The 15091-nt window shown below is 46.9% G+C and overlaps 1 long non-coding RNA gene across 1 annotated transcript in view; it reads left to right on the top strand.

Annotated features, from left to right (window-relative positions):
* The window catches only part of LOC144753842 (uncharacterized), a 233791-nt gene extending 219381 nt beyond the window's left edge, over positions 1 to 14410 (top strand). Inside the window, exon 4 of the long non-coding RNA XR_013594559.1 lies at positions 14085 to 14410. This is a non-coding gene — a long non-coding RNA (uncharacterized LOC144753842). The remainder of the gene's footprint in view (positions 1 to 14084) is intronic.
* Positions 14411 to 15091: the final 681 nt, after the last annotated feature.

Genomic DNA, 15091 nt, shown 5'->3' with positions numbered 1-15091 from the left:
CAGCCCCTTCTCTGACCAGAATCCTTTGCACAGCTCCACAACTGAAGGAACCAACCCCACAGCAGAAAGGAGAGGCAAATAACCACATATCTCACTAGCACAACACACACACCACACACATCACCACCACCACCACCTTCCCAACTGCACTGTTCACACATTTGCACACCATGTCACAGAAGAAAATGCCCAAATTCGCTGACAATGAGTTGTCAGTGATGACAGATGAGGTAATCAGAGTAGAACCACATTTGTTTGGAAGCCTGGTCCAACAGACACCACAAGCCAGAAAAAACTCAAATGTGGGAAAGGAGAGTCAACAAAGTCAATGCAGTAGGGACTGTCCCCCGCTCCAAGAAGGAGATCAGGAAGCGATGGAATGACCACAAGAGCAAGGTGAAAGAGAGGAACAACAAGAACATTAAGCTGGCTCAGATGACTGGTGGTGGCCCTCCCATTTCACCACAAACATTCACTGAATTGGAGGAGAAGGTGCTTGGCACACTGCATCCAGAGAGTCTCACAGGTTTACCCGGGGGAATGGAGGCTGGTAAGTACCAACAAATGTCTAACATTACACTGCTATGTACTGTCTTGCACAACTACAACGCAACACCTCCTAGGCCCAAATGCATGCATGTGCATCACACTCTCCCCAAAACATGTCTCACAGATCCAGCATCCATTCCCTCTGATACACCACAAAGGTAGCTAGCAAGATTACCATGAGGGCATGTGCACAGGCAGCCAGCACTACAATCCCACCAGGCACCCCGGTCCCAAAGCTGAGCAAGATGTAATACACCACCTCACACCCACAACCATGTGCCTGCCATTGCAATGCTCACCTTCACCTAACAGGTAGGTAGCCATCTTAACTCTGAGGGGTGTGTGTGGGTGGGAAGACTGCATTACAACTCCCACCAGGCCCCCTTGTCCCACAGCTGTGGAAAATGGATATTTTTTGTTGTTTATGTCCCATTATACACCCTCTCTTTCACGTCCCGAGCTCATCATGACGGTAACTAGAAAACCCGGGCACATCAACGTAAGGTTGCACGCAAACACATCTCTTCCTCAAACTGCAACCGTACATTCTTATGGTCAAGCCGATTCCGAGAAACGAGCCCCCGTTGTAACCACCCCCGCTTATGGTCAGGCCGATTCCAAGAAATAAGCCCCTGTTTGCCAAGACACACGACCAATTCCGAGAAACCAGCTCCTGTTTGCTAAACACATGACACCAGACATCCTGTCACGACCATTTCTCCTTTTTCTTATCCAAGGAACCAGCCTAGGGTTATTTCTTAACTCTCTGCCTCTGCCATGACTTCCTCTTTATTGTGACACAGTTTCATCTCAACTGCCATGATCTCTGTATGATCCCCATTCTTTGTAACTGACATTACTCAAGGGAATCTCCTTCCTCTTTTTTTTATGTATAATTGCCATGTTTTCTGTGATTAAAGTAGAGACTATTCCCGAGCCTCCTTGGGTGACGGAGCTCTCCCTTAACTCGAGTTACTGAATAAAGACCCCGAATTCTAACCACCACGGACTCTGCTCTTCATGCTTGACCTTATTGATATTATAGAAATTCTGATCAAGGTAAATTACTAAAATATTTACCACAGTTAATTGGCGCCCGAACAGGAACTTCCCTTTCTCCCCACACGCCGGTGATGCGGACCCGAACTTGTCTCTCCAGACATCGACGGACTTCCAAGTGCACACTGCAGGGTGTTCCTGCATGAACTCCTTCGTGTCGAAGAGGGACCGAGCCGCGGCCTAGCCATCCACACGAGGCGGTGAGGACGACAGCGGAAGTCTCGACCCAGAGCCCGAACATTGTGAAGTTGCCGAGTCCGAGGTCTTCAGAACCCCGACAAGTCCCTGATCAAGAGCGCAGCACAACTAGTCCAGTGGCCAGATCTTCCAGATCTTCAAGGTCTTCAAGTTCTCTGCACCTCGGTGAGTACTGCTGGGAGTGTATCAAGACGGGTTCTGATCTTTTTCAGAAAACAGTCAAGACGGGTTCTAGGTTTCTAGAAAACGGTATGTTTGTATTCTGATACTAAGGGTATATCAAGTTATCAAGTGTAAATTTTTATTTGTATTGACACAATGCCTTTGTTTTCTAAATTGTGTAAACTGGGTACCCGGAAGGGGTTACTGGAAGAATCTGTACCAGTCCCCCCGAAGGATACTCCTGGTTACTTCATGTATACGAAATATGGAATTGGTGCCATCTTGTATTTGGATCTTTGGGAAGGTTACACTAAAGATTTAGAAATTGCGATCAGATGGCCAAAGAGTGGCACATGGGATTTGAATTGTATCATGGCGTTTGAAGAGAAATGTTGGGAAAAGAAAGCAAGACCCTCGATGTTAGAGAGTGTCGAAATATGGCGAAAGGAAGCACATCGAAGGGAACTGAAAGAGCAAGGGAAAGTAGAGAAAGCAAAGAGAATGTCGGAAGAAAGTAGGATGAGAAAGTTACAGGAACAGAATGATGATATTAATTTTGAACAAATGAAAAGGGAGGTCTCGGCCTCCGCGACGGGTATATATCCCGTCCTCTCGCAAAAGACAGGGTCCGAGGATAGTTCAGACCCTAATATCCCCACAGCACCTCCATGTCCTAAGGTTCCTTCTGTGCCCAAAGACTTCATTACCACCTATTTAATGGAACCACCTCCTGCTTATACTGATCAAATAACAGCCAGACGAGTAGTTACCCAGACGGAACCCATCCCTGACACTACGGGGGGTGTTCCACCTATGTTAGAATGTGAGTACGACCCCATTCCAGGGGAAGGTTCACAAGCAAATGTCTCCTATCGCTTACGGGAAGCTCTAGAAGGCATACGGGAGGTACCAAATGTCACGAATTGTCTGAATAAAATTTACGAGGCTCTCCGAACAGGAGAAAATTTAGAAGTCCTACAAGAGACTATTAAAAATAGACCTATCGCTCATAGAAAATGCCTCTCACGATTTATGATTACCTGTTTTATCCGTATGATATCAAGCGCTGGGATAAAGGTTCCCGGCGACCTACTTCAGCTAGACCAACCACTGGTAACAGGTAGTTATAATAAAATAAAAGAAAAAGGTCTCTTTATCCCTCTCTTTATCAGTAAAGTTTCCGACTCACACCAAAAAGATGCCCCTACCCAGGAGACCGAGAATGAGGGTACAGACGAAGATAGGGAAGAAGGAACTGCTTTTCACGGAGCAGTACGTTCCCGTATCCCTCGTTCCCAAGGTAGCGGACAGTTCAGAAATAAGACTAAAAAATTGTCAGCTTCTTCAGATAGATTATTCCAACAAACACAAGAAGCCTTGGATGATTGGATGGACGACGAGCCTCCACTCACCACACAAGAAAAAGAACTTGCTCGATCAAGCACCCATTGGGTATCCCAATACTCTATATACGGCCCTGATATAGTCGCTCAAATGTTCTTATCGCTCCCTCAGACATCTCAAAGACTAGCTAGCATCTATATGGGTCAACACCTCATTACAATGTACGAAGACACTAGCTACCCGCCAAAAATGTTATGTCCTCTCTTACAGGATTGTCTGGAAGGGAGGTGGGTGGCAAGGGGACAAGAATTCCTCAATATTTTCCTGGATCAGCGACAACGCTATGTCCAATGCTTTTCTGATATATATGACTCAAATTCCCCACAGTACGGCCAAGGTCAATTTCCCTTTCGAGAAGTACACCCTGTCATAGATTCTGCAGGAAAACTACAACAGACATTTTTCTACACTCCCTTAACAAAATTAGAAATCCTAGAAATGAAGAAAATGGTCCCTTCTCATGAAAAAGATCCTACGGGTTTCCATAGGGAACTCAAGGATATTCTTCAAATGGGTTCCTTTACTTATAAAGATCTCAACATTCTCCTCAAAGTCCTGCTACCTCAAGGAACATACGACAAACTAAAAGGAAAAGATTGGGAGGTTGAAGGGAAAAAGGTAGCATGGGCAGATTTAGAGAAAGAAGAAACTTCTCGTGATCCTGGACAAGGCCTGGGATCTCTAGTTCTGGAACTCCCTCGCCTTCTCCCAAAAATACTCTCTCAGTTGTTGGACACTAAGAAAGAAGATTGGGATGCTATCTCTGCATGCAAACAAAAACCAGATGAGGATGTAGGGGACTACTATACAAGATTAGAGAAATGTTTCCTCATCAATAGCGGTCTCTCCTCAGGTGGAGATGCCTATAGTCGATTGTTTGTCCCAAAATTTGTAGAAAATGCCTTACCTATGATCAAAAATAGAGTATTAAAAGTTGAAAGCACTTGGCAAGCTAGTTCCCCTTCACAAGCACTTCAGATGCTCCAGTATCATCAAAACAGAATTAGGGACGAACAAGAACAAGAGAAAAGAAGGACAAAAGATACTAAGATGAAGGTATTGGTAGCACAGACTAATACAATTCATCAGACCTCTAAGCAACCTCCAGCATCACAAGAAAATGTTACCTGCAATTATTGCAAAAAGCCCGGCCACTTTGTACGTGACTGTCCAGTATTACAACACAATATTGCCACTGGAAAGACACAACCTCGCACCTATACCCCTTGACCCTCTGCTCCCACATCAGCTTCCCCAGCTGATGCTAAACTAGCGACACAACTCTAACAGTACCCAGTGTCGTCCTATCCTGAATTCCCCACAATTTCATGAGACAGCTGGGAGGAAAACGATAGTCGTCCACTGAACCCGGTCCCGGTCAACTCAAAAGGGTCCCTATGTACATGCTAAACTCCTAGGTAAAGAAACAAAATTTCTGATCGACACCGGGGCTAGTAGGACGACAGTGCAACACAACGAAGTTCCCAAGGTACCCCTCTCTGGCTCAAATAGTATTTCCTTGGGTTTTTCAGGTACACCAGTCATCAACAAAGTTTCTGAACCAGTATCACTTCAGGTTGGCCCGCTTACCACTTCCACCGATTTGGTACTTACTAAATTCTGTCCCGAAAATGTACTTGCCATCCAGACATTAAAAGAACTGGGTGCTGTGATATGCTGTTCCCCGGAAGGAATCCGACTATTCCTCAGAGATTTCAAAGGTCATTCCACCACACGAGAGTTAGATGTCAGATTAAGGGACATTTCTGCTACATTATGGGCTACTGATCCAACAGACGTAGGATTCATGGATATTACACCACACATAGTCACGTTAAAGGAAGGTGTTGTCCTACCTCGTGTCCGACAATACAAGTTACCTCCAGATGCGGAACAAGCCCTTATTCAGATCATCGATGACTTGATACAAAAAGGAGTAGTCAGAGAAGTACCTTCCAACATATGTAACTCGCCAGTTCTGCCAGTCCGAAAGAAAACTGATGATGGTGCACCACCAGTTTACAGACTTGTAGTTGACTTACGTGAACTCAATAAATGTGTGGTACCACAATACCCTGTGGTCTCAGACATCAGTACTCTGCTAAGAGCTATAGATCCTCATGCCACACATTTTACAGTTATTGACCTTAAAAACGCGTTCTTTAGTATACCCATTCACCCAGACAGTCAATACCTATTTGGATTCTCACTACAAGGTCGTAGTTTCTGTTTCACAAGAGCTCCTCAAGGATACACAGAAAGTCCAAGTATTTACAGTCAGGCACTTAAAAGACAGTTGGACGACATTGTTCTGTCCTCCAATACAACATTGTTACAATACGTCGATGACTTACTGATCACTGCACGTTCCGAACCGGAATGCGAACAAGCATCACAAATTGTCCTAATGTTTCTCTCACAACATGGCCACAAAGTTTCACCCTCTAAATTGCAATTGTGTTTACAGCAGGTGGCATACTTAGGACACCTGCTATCAAAGGAGGGTAGGGCACTCACACCAGAAAGAATCCAACTCATTTTTAACATTCCTGTCCCTAAGACACAGAAAGAAGTCTGTGCTTTTATTGGCCTCACTTCCTATTGTAGGCAGTGGATTCCCCAGTTTGCCTACTTGGCCAAGCCCCTGATACAACTAACGACCTCCGATTTTGCCACCTCTGCTCCATTGCCATGGACACCTGACCATACCTTTGCTTTTGACACCCTTAAACAAGCATTATGCTCTGCACCTGTCCTAGCTACACCCGATTATGCCAAACCTTTTGTCCTCTTTGTCACAGAACGGGAAGGTACAGCCTTGTCAGTACTCACACAAACACAGGCCAATAAACATCGCCCCTGTGCTTATTTCTCCAGTACTCTCGACCCTGTTGCACAAGGTTTGCATGCCTGTTTAAAATCCGTTGCAGCTACGGCTCTGGCAATTCGACAAAGTGATTCCATAGTGCTAGGACGTCCTCTTGAAGTGCAAGTCCCACATGCAGTAGAATTACTTTTGAATAGGACACAGACACAACACTTGACCATAGCTCGCCTCACAGGTTATGAAGTCACACTATTCCAACCCCACATTATCATCAAACGATGCAATATCCTCAATCCAGCTACGCTACTGCCTGCTGTTCCAGTAGACAACCAAACCCATGACTGCCTAGAAATAGTCGAACTAGTCACAAAGCCTCGGTCTGATCTTGTGGATGTCCCTTTAAATGCACCAGAACACATACTGTTTGTAGATGGTTCCTGTATGTGCCTCCAAACAGGTGAACTTTCTGCAGCTTATGCTGTCACTACAGAAAATACAGTCCTTCTGGCAGCTAGAATACACGTGCATTCAGTCCAAGCAGCAGAACTCATAGCTCTTACACAAGCATGTGAATGGTCAAAAGGGAAACGAGTCAATATCTACACCGATTCGCAATACGTGTTCGGGGTAGTCCATAATTTTGGTACGTTATGGAAGGAAAGAGGTTTCCTAACCTCTCATGGAACTAAGATACAGCATGGAGATCTTATCCTTCAGCTACTAGAATCAATACACAGACCCACAGAAGTAGCTATACTGAAATGCAAAGAACACACAAAGGTCATAGACTCTATCACTAAAGGTAATGCTCTGGCGGACGCCACAGCTAAACATGCTGCTCAGACAGGAACACTAAATACTGAAACTATTGTTAGGACTGTTTGTCCAGTTATCGATCCTACCAAAGATGTAGTAGACATCCAAAACCAAGCTACACCGAAAAGAGTAAATGGGAAGAAGAGGGAGGTTCTCACACAGATCAGGGTTGGGTAACAAAGGACAAGTCCAAATGGTTTCTCCCTGACATAATGGTTCCTGTAATCATAGAAACTGCCCATGGTCCCGCACATCTAGGAGAAAAAGGAATGTTAGACAGCCTAAATTTGATATGGCACAACAAGCATCTACGCTCAGCGGCCAAACAAAAGGTACGAACCTGTATGATTTGCTGTCAGTTCAATCCCGGAAAAGTGTCTCAGTTGAACAAGGAGGGTTCCATCCTCCAAATTACCCCTTTGAAGTCCTCCAAATGGACTACATACAGATGGAGAGATGTCGGGGACATAAGTATGTCCTCGTAGTAGTCTGTACCTTAACCCGATGGACTGACGCATAACCCGTCCCAGACTATGGTGCCCAGATGACAGCCAAGCAATTGGTGAGGGAATTTTTCCCTCGGTATGGGTTGCCAAGAGTCATCTACTCTGACAACGGACAACCATTCCCCTCTAAACTGATGGAGGCTGTTTCCTTACTGTTAGGATACACCTGGAAATTCTACTGTTTTCGACACCCCCAAGCCACGGGCCTAGTCGAACGACATAATCAGACCCTAAAGACCAAACTAGCTAAGGTATTCGCTGACAAACAAATAGGCTGGGTTACAGCTCTTCCGGTTGCTCTCTTCTACATGCGAATGGTGGCACATTCCCGGACGGGTCTGTCGCCCTATGCGGTCACATATGGGAGACCTCCAAATATCTGGGGTGTCCCATCCCCTAAAAGGCTAACTGATATTGATTCAAATGTACTGACAGATTACCTAGCTTCTTTGATGTCTGCACTACGTTCTTGTCGTTCACAGGTGGCTGCAGCCTTTCCAGACAAGACAACGCCCGAGGAACACTCCATCCAGCCTGGTACATGGGTGTTAATCCGGAACTTTGATCGCACCAGTCCCCTGGAAAGAAGGTGGACGTCTCCCAAGCTGGTACTACTCACGATGAGGACTGCAGTCAAAGTGGAAAGACGAAAAGGGTGGCTCCACGCAAGCCACTGCAAAAGATTCTTCGGACCAACTCCTACTGACATTGTTGCTAACCCCAAAGACATTGAGCCTACTGACAGTGTAGCTAACCCCAAAGACATTAAGACAACAGACTTTATTTCACCCCTTCCTGGACTTTCCCCTCAAGAAGAGTACAAATCGCGGCTGCGATCCCATCAGAAACAAGCTAGAGACATTGCATCTGACCTCGGCCTACCGGTGGCTATTTAAGTCCAAGACGTAGTTTTGGTGAAGCGGTTGCTGGGAAGTGTCGGGTCACATATGCAAAATTGACTCAGACTAGCTGCCCAAAATATGGAAGATACATTTTGTATAAAATTATTACGTAACAAAGTTTCTATCTTCCTACTCTTTATGATTTCTATCTTTTGTATCACGGCTTGCCTAGGTTGGTTCCTTCATCTATCTTTTCCACCGTCTTCCCCCACGCCTTTGAACAACACAGCTATGCACTCACATGTAGATCTTCCTCCACATCTCGAAAATAGAAGAAAAGAATTCTTCAATAACACGTTCATCTCCACGCTCCACCAACACCAACTGGTTATTAACAAAACCAACTGTTGGGTCTGTGGTTTAATTCCACATTCCGTACACGGAGGAATGCCTTTTATCCCTCTCCCTTTTGGCTATGCTGGATCTACCTATGCTCTCTCTATGATATTCTCCGCTTCTGTTAGAAACATTCCTGAGACCAAGGCCAAGAACGCTAGTACCTGGAACGAGATAAAAACAAAGACAGTACGAGCTGTTCAAAAGATGGTAGATTTCACAGCGACATGGGGACGAGCAGACAATAATGAAAATACCAGTTATTCCCTCTTTAATGATACTACCTCCTTCAGGGAAACATTCTCAGTACAAAAGTGACAGACAGAACAGGGAGGATGGGCTGTGCCTCATAAGGGCCTATTCTGTGTAAGAGGAAAGGGCAAGGGTCAGAAAATGGGAGTCAGTGAGTGTAATAAGACATACACTCTACCTGATCTGAACTTCCCAACGATGGCCACTGCCCCAACACCTATTTTATCTGTGGACCTCACGCACATACTTGGCTACCCCAAGGCTGGTCCGGGAAGTGCTACATTGCATTTCTCCTCCCCCCTACCTACACTGCCCCAGCTGATTACCATCTAAGTGACCCTCCGACTGTAGTCAATAGACGACAAAGGGGGGCCATAGATGCTGAAGATACAGCGGACCGAGAGGCTGGCGACTTCTTTAAAGGAGTTATCCCTTTCTGGGGGCCCATGATCAACAGCCGCCACATAAGGCAACTGACTCGTGTAGTCCAGGGAGCCATAAACGAGACAGCTGGTGCATTAAGCAACATCACCGCTGAGATGGCTGCCGACAGACTCATGACGTTACAGAACCGGATGGTTCTAGATATCATATTGGCCGACCGTGGTGGCGTATGTGAACTGATCGGGTCCAGCTGCTGTATATTTATTCCAGATAATGCACCCTCGGTGTATTCCGCTATTTCCCGCCTTCATGTACTTTCCAGAAAACTAGATGCAGACACTGATGCCTGGTCCCTGACGGGTTGGCTCTGGGGCCTCCTGTCCTCATGGGGATGGAAGGCGCTTATAGTCATAGGTCTTGCTCTAGCCATCCTCTTCACCTGTTGCCTCTGTATTCAGTGTGGCCCAGCACTCTGTACTTTCTTTATCACTACCTGCATTCCCAGATCCCAAACTAGAAAGAAAAACAAGGAAAAGATTAAGTTACAGGAACAAGTGGACAACCTAATGCACATAGAGGTAGATTAAGAGAAACAATCTTAAAAGGGTATATTATGGGTAAGCATGGGCGTAAAATCCGTTCCGCTCGCGGAGTTTGCGGATTTTCGGCAAATTCGCAATCCGCGAACTCTCGCGAACTTGCCGAAAATTCGTAAAATCCGTGCGAAGCGGATTTTTTGCTTGGTCGCACTTGCCAACTAGAATACTATACAATTTTGCGGGAGTAAACACTTGCGAACACGTAGATGCGGCGGGCAGCGACAATCTCGCAATTGCGAGATTGCAAAATTTGCAATTTCGCACAAGAAATCCACCAGCAGGCAGCATAAACCTTGAAAATTATGATTTTTATCAGAATAACTCCTCAGGTTGACATTTGCCTGCACTTTTTCTTTGCAAGGAGTCCATTTTGGGGGGGGGGAGGAAGGAAGTGCCCCACAGTCTCCAACTTCCTGTTCCTGTCCAGCAGGCTCCTCCCAGTGCTTTCTTCATGTGCTGGTCACTTTGATTTGGATCTTGACCTGGAAGGGTTACTTTTTGTAGATGCTGCTGGATATTTGGATTTTTGCAAAACTGAAAGCACTCAGCAGGTGCAAAAGTTCAATCTTATCATTAGTAACCTTTCCCTGTAGTGCTTCCTGAGGGGCCCCTTCAGAGTTCATTTGCCTACTTGCAACTATTCTATGACCCTGCTCTGACCCTCACAGCAGGCTCAGAGAATAGCTACAAGTATACAACAACGGTCCTGTTAAAAAAATTACACTGCAACAGAAAGCAATTACAGACAAAACTGAAAGCACTCAGCAGGTGCAAAAGTTCAATCTTATCATTAGTAACCATTCCCTGTAGTGCTTCCTGAGGGGCCCCTTCAGAGTTCAGTTGCCTACTTGCAACTATTCTATGACCCTGCTCTGACCCTCACAGCAGGCTCAGAGAATAGCTACAAGTAGGCCACAAAGGTCCTGTGAAAAAAAATTGCACTGCAACAGAAAGCAAATTACAGATAAGGAAGCAGGTGCCAGCCAGACTGGAAGTTTAAATTCAGTGACACATTAATCAACCCTAAATTAATTCATGTCAGTTGAAGCAGGGCAGGTGTGCTTGCTTTTTTTCACCCCCATAATCTACAGTGATAAACCAACCAGAGGGTGGGAGTGATGTACCAGAGGGTGGCATGGGTGTACCAGAGGGTGGCAGTGGTGAAACAGAGGGTGCTGTGAACCTGTGATGATGAAGCAGACGTAGAAACAACAAAGTCGTGGCCGTTGCGAGCCGACAAGTAAGTTCGCAATTGCGAACTGGTACACAACCCTCGTGAACTGGCAGAAACCCTTGCGAACACAAAAAAAAAATCCGCAAATTCGCGAGAGTTCGCGGATTTTGCAGATTGCGAATCCGTAAATACGCAAGTTCGCGGATTGCCAATTCGCAAAATCCGCCCATGCTTAATTATGGGACAAGGAGGGAATGTGGAAAATGGATATTTTTCGTTGTTTATGTCCCATTATACACCCTCTCTTTCACGTCCCGAGCTCATCATGACGGTAACTAGAAAACCCGGGCACATCAACGTAAGGTTGCACGCAAACACATCTCTTCCTCAGACTGCAACAGTACATTCTTATGGTCAAGCCGATTCCGAGAAACGAGCCCCCGTTGTAACCACCCCCGCTTATGGTCAGGCCGATTCCAAGAAATAAGCCCCTGTTTGCCAAGACACACGACCAATTCCGAGAAACCAGCTCCTGTTTGCTAAACACATGACACCAGACATCCTGTCATGACCATTTCTCCTTTTTCTTATCCAAGGAAGCAGCCTAGGGTTATTTCTTAACTCTCTGCCTCTGCCATGACTTCCTCTTTATTGTGACACAGTTTCATCTCAACTGCCATGATCTCTGTATGATCACCATTCTTTGTAACTGACATTACTCAAGGGAAGCTCCTTCCTCTTTTTTATGTATAATTGCCATGTTTTCTGTGATTAAAGTAGAGACTATTCCCGAGCCTCCTTGGGTGACGGAGCTCTCCCTTAACTCGAGTTACTGAATAAAGACCCCGAATTCTAACCACCACGGACTCTGCTCTTCATGCTTGACCTTATTGATATTATAGAAATTCCGATCAAGGTAAATTACTAAAATATTTACCACACAGCTCATCAGGATGGAGCACTCGCCACACCCCCAACCACGTGGCAGCTATTGCAGTGCTCTCTTCAAACTCACAGGTAGGTAGCCATCTCAACAGGGAGGGGTGTTTGTGGGTGGGAAGTGAGCACCACAACTCCCACCAGGCCCCCTTGTCCCACAACCCAGCAGGATGGAGCACACCCCCCACCCCCAACCATGTGGCAGCTACTGCAGTGCTCACCTTCACCTAACATGTAGGTAGCCTTCTTAACTGGGAGGGGTGTTTGTGGGTGGGAAGCCAGCACCACAACTCCCACCAAGCCCCTTGTCCCAGCAGCCCAGCAGGATGGAGTACTCCCCCCACCTCCAACCTTGTGTCAGCCATTGCATTGCTCACTTTCACCTAATAGCTAGGTAGCCATCTTGACTGGTAGGGGAATGTGTGAGTGGGAAGACATCACTTCAACTCCCACCAGGCACCTTGTCCCAAAGGCGAGTAGGATGGAGTACTCTCCACACCCCAACCATGTGGCAGCTATTGCAGTGCTCACCTTCACCTAGCATGTAGGTAGCCATATTAACAGGGAGGGCGGGGTGTGGGTGGGAAGACTGCACCACAACTCCCACCAGGCACCCTGACCCAAAGGCCAGCAGGATGGAGCACTCCCCACACCCTGGACCATGTGGCAGTTATTGCAGCGCTCACCTTCACCTAACAGGTAGGTAGCCATTTTAACAGGGAGGGGTTGTATGGGGGGGAAGACTGCACTACAACACTCACCAGGCACCCTGCCCAAAAGGCCAGCAAGATGGAGCACTCCCCACACCCCCAACCATGATACAGCTATTGCAGTGCTCTCTTCAAACTCACAGGTAGGTAGCCATCTCAACACGGAGGGATGTTTGTGGGTAGGAAGCCAGCACTACAACTCCCACCAGGCCCCCTTGTCCCACAGCTGAGCAGGATGGAGCACTCCCCCACCCTCAACCATGTGGCAGATATTGCAGTGCTCTCTTTAAACTCACAGGTAGGTAGCTATCTTAACAGGGAGGGGTGTTTGTGTGTGGGAAGCCTGCACTACAACTCCCACCAGGCCCCCTTGTCCCACAGCCCAGCAAGATGGAGCACTCCCCCACCCACAACCATTTGTCAGCCATTGCATTGCTCACCTTTACCTAACAGGTAGGTAGCCATCTTAACAGGGAGGGGGTGTGGGTGGGAAGCCATCACTACAACTCCCACCAGGTCCCCTTGTCCCACAGTTCAGCAGAATGAAACAATCTCCACACCCACAACCATGTGGCAGCATTTCACCTCACCTGTGTCCCAGAACAGGTAGGTAGACAGTGTATGCACCCTGCCATTTGTCCAAAAAAGCATGGATCCATATGACCACACCAACCCTCACATGTCATCCAACTTAACATAGATCCAATAGGCACTTCCAGTGTACAGACAGAAAAGCAAATGTAACTGTCACAGAAATTAAAGTTTGAACCACCAAGTCACATGTTGAAGAAATTCAGGGCACAATCATGCACAGCACTAAATGCCATGTGTAAGTGCCATGGGGGCAGAGCAACAAGGCCCATAGTAACACCAAACATGCATGGTCAGTGGATAAAAGAAAGTAAAGTACATGATATGACAAAGGTACGCCTAAGATTACAATGGCAAGTCCTTGCTCAGATGTAACGTCTTCCATGCAGAGTAAACAAAAAAAAAGCCTCACATAAAGTTTTTGTGCTGCTAGTCGTTAGATGACGACATGTCCTTGAAATCATACAATCTGTACATGGAGCATGGTATCTATTGACCTGTCACACCATGGACAAGTAATGTATGTAGCTCAACATCATGTCATGATGCTCATTACTGTGCAGCCAAACAAAGTGATATCAATGTAAACTGTGTGGTGTATTACATGTAACATCCACATATCTAACACCAACCTTGTGGGGTGCACTGCAATGACCATTTCACCTCTGTCCAACAGGAGATCAACAATTGACTGCAGCAGAAGAGGACACCGACCTGCAGAACCAGTCTCAAACATGGACCCTCGGATGCAGACTTCCTCAGTTTCTCGGATGCGGAGAACGAACCTGGCCCATCAGGAGGACTGCCAGGTCGCACCATATCCCCGGCCCCCACTGTCCCCACCACCATCACCTCAGCAACAACAACTGTGCTAACCTCTGCTGCAACGACCTGTGCAGCCTCAACTACCAGGTCTCCCTGTGTCAGAGGATACCAACACCACCCATCAATCTGAGGAGGGCAGGGAGAGTCTGAAGGTGCGTAAAGTGGCAATCCCACAGGTCCGGGACAGCAGGGCGGGTGGGAGGGCAACTGGGGGACAAAATCGACAGGACACTGGTGTCAAAGCCAGGCCAACATCGTCCGAGTCCTTGGAGCATATGAACAAATACAGGGACAGATGGGCCAGGTTTTGGAAGAAGTGCGTGAGGTCCGCCTGCTGCTGAGGTCCATGGACACGCGTATGGCCCAAATCGTGGACCTCAAGGGCCAGCTTGTGGGTGTTCTGAGGGACAGACATGCGGACCACAGGACAGCTCAACCTCGTTCCAGTGGCCCGCAGGACGTTTCTCCCACAATCTCAGCTGCGGCCACAGAGAGGGGTGAACTGGAACAGGATGACTCCTCAGACACCTCTGAGCCCGCAGCAGAGGCACCCCCTGGAAAATGCAAAATGGGCTGTCCGAGAAACACCACGGGAGGATCACGTGGCAAAGCACCGGCCACACGCAACTAAAAGAGCCAGCCATAATGGTACCTCTCTTCCCCTTGACATTGACTTTGTTGACTATCCTTACCCACACTGCCATGTTGATGGCAGCTGTCTGTTGGACTGTGTCACCACATCACTGTGATGACTACTCTATTGTCTCGTCTACCATCACTGACAACTCATTGATTCACTTTGCACCGTTTTCTTAAAACCCACTTGTCTGTCACAAACAATCTTTGTAAATAAACCCC

The sequence above is a fragment of the Lissotriton helveticus genome, chromosome 5_1 (assembly GCF_964261635.1).
Source record: "Lissotriton helveticus chromosome 5_1, aLisHel1.1, whole genome shotgun sequence".
NCBI classification, from domain to species: Eukaryota; Metazoa; Chordata; class Amphibia; order Caudata; family Salamandridae; genus Lissotriton; species Lissotriton helveticus.
Note: the sequence above shows the minus strand (reverse complement) of the source record. Positions and strands in the feature narration are given on the sequence as shown.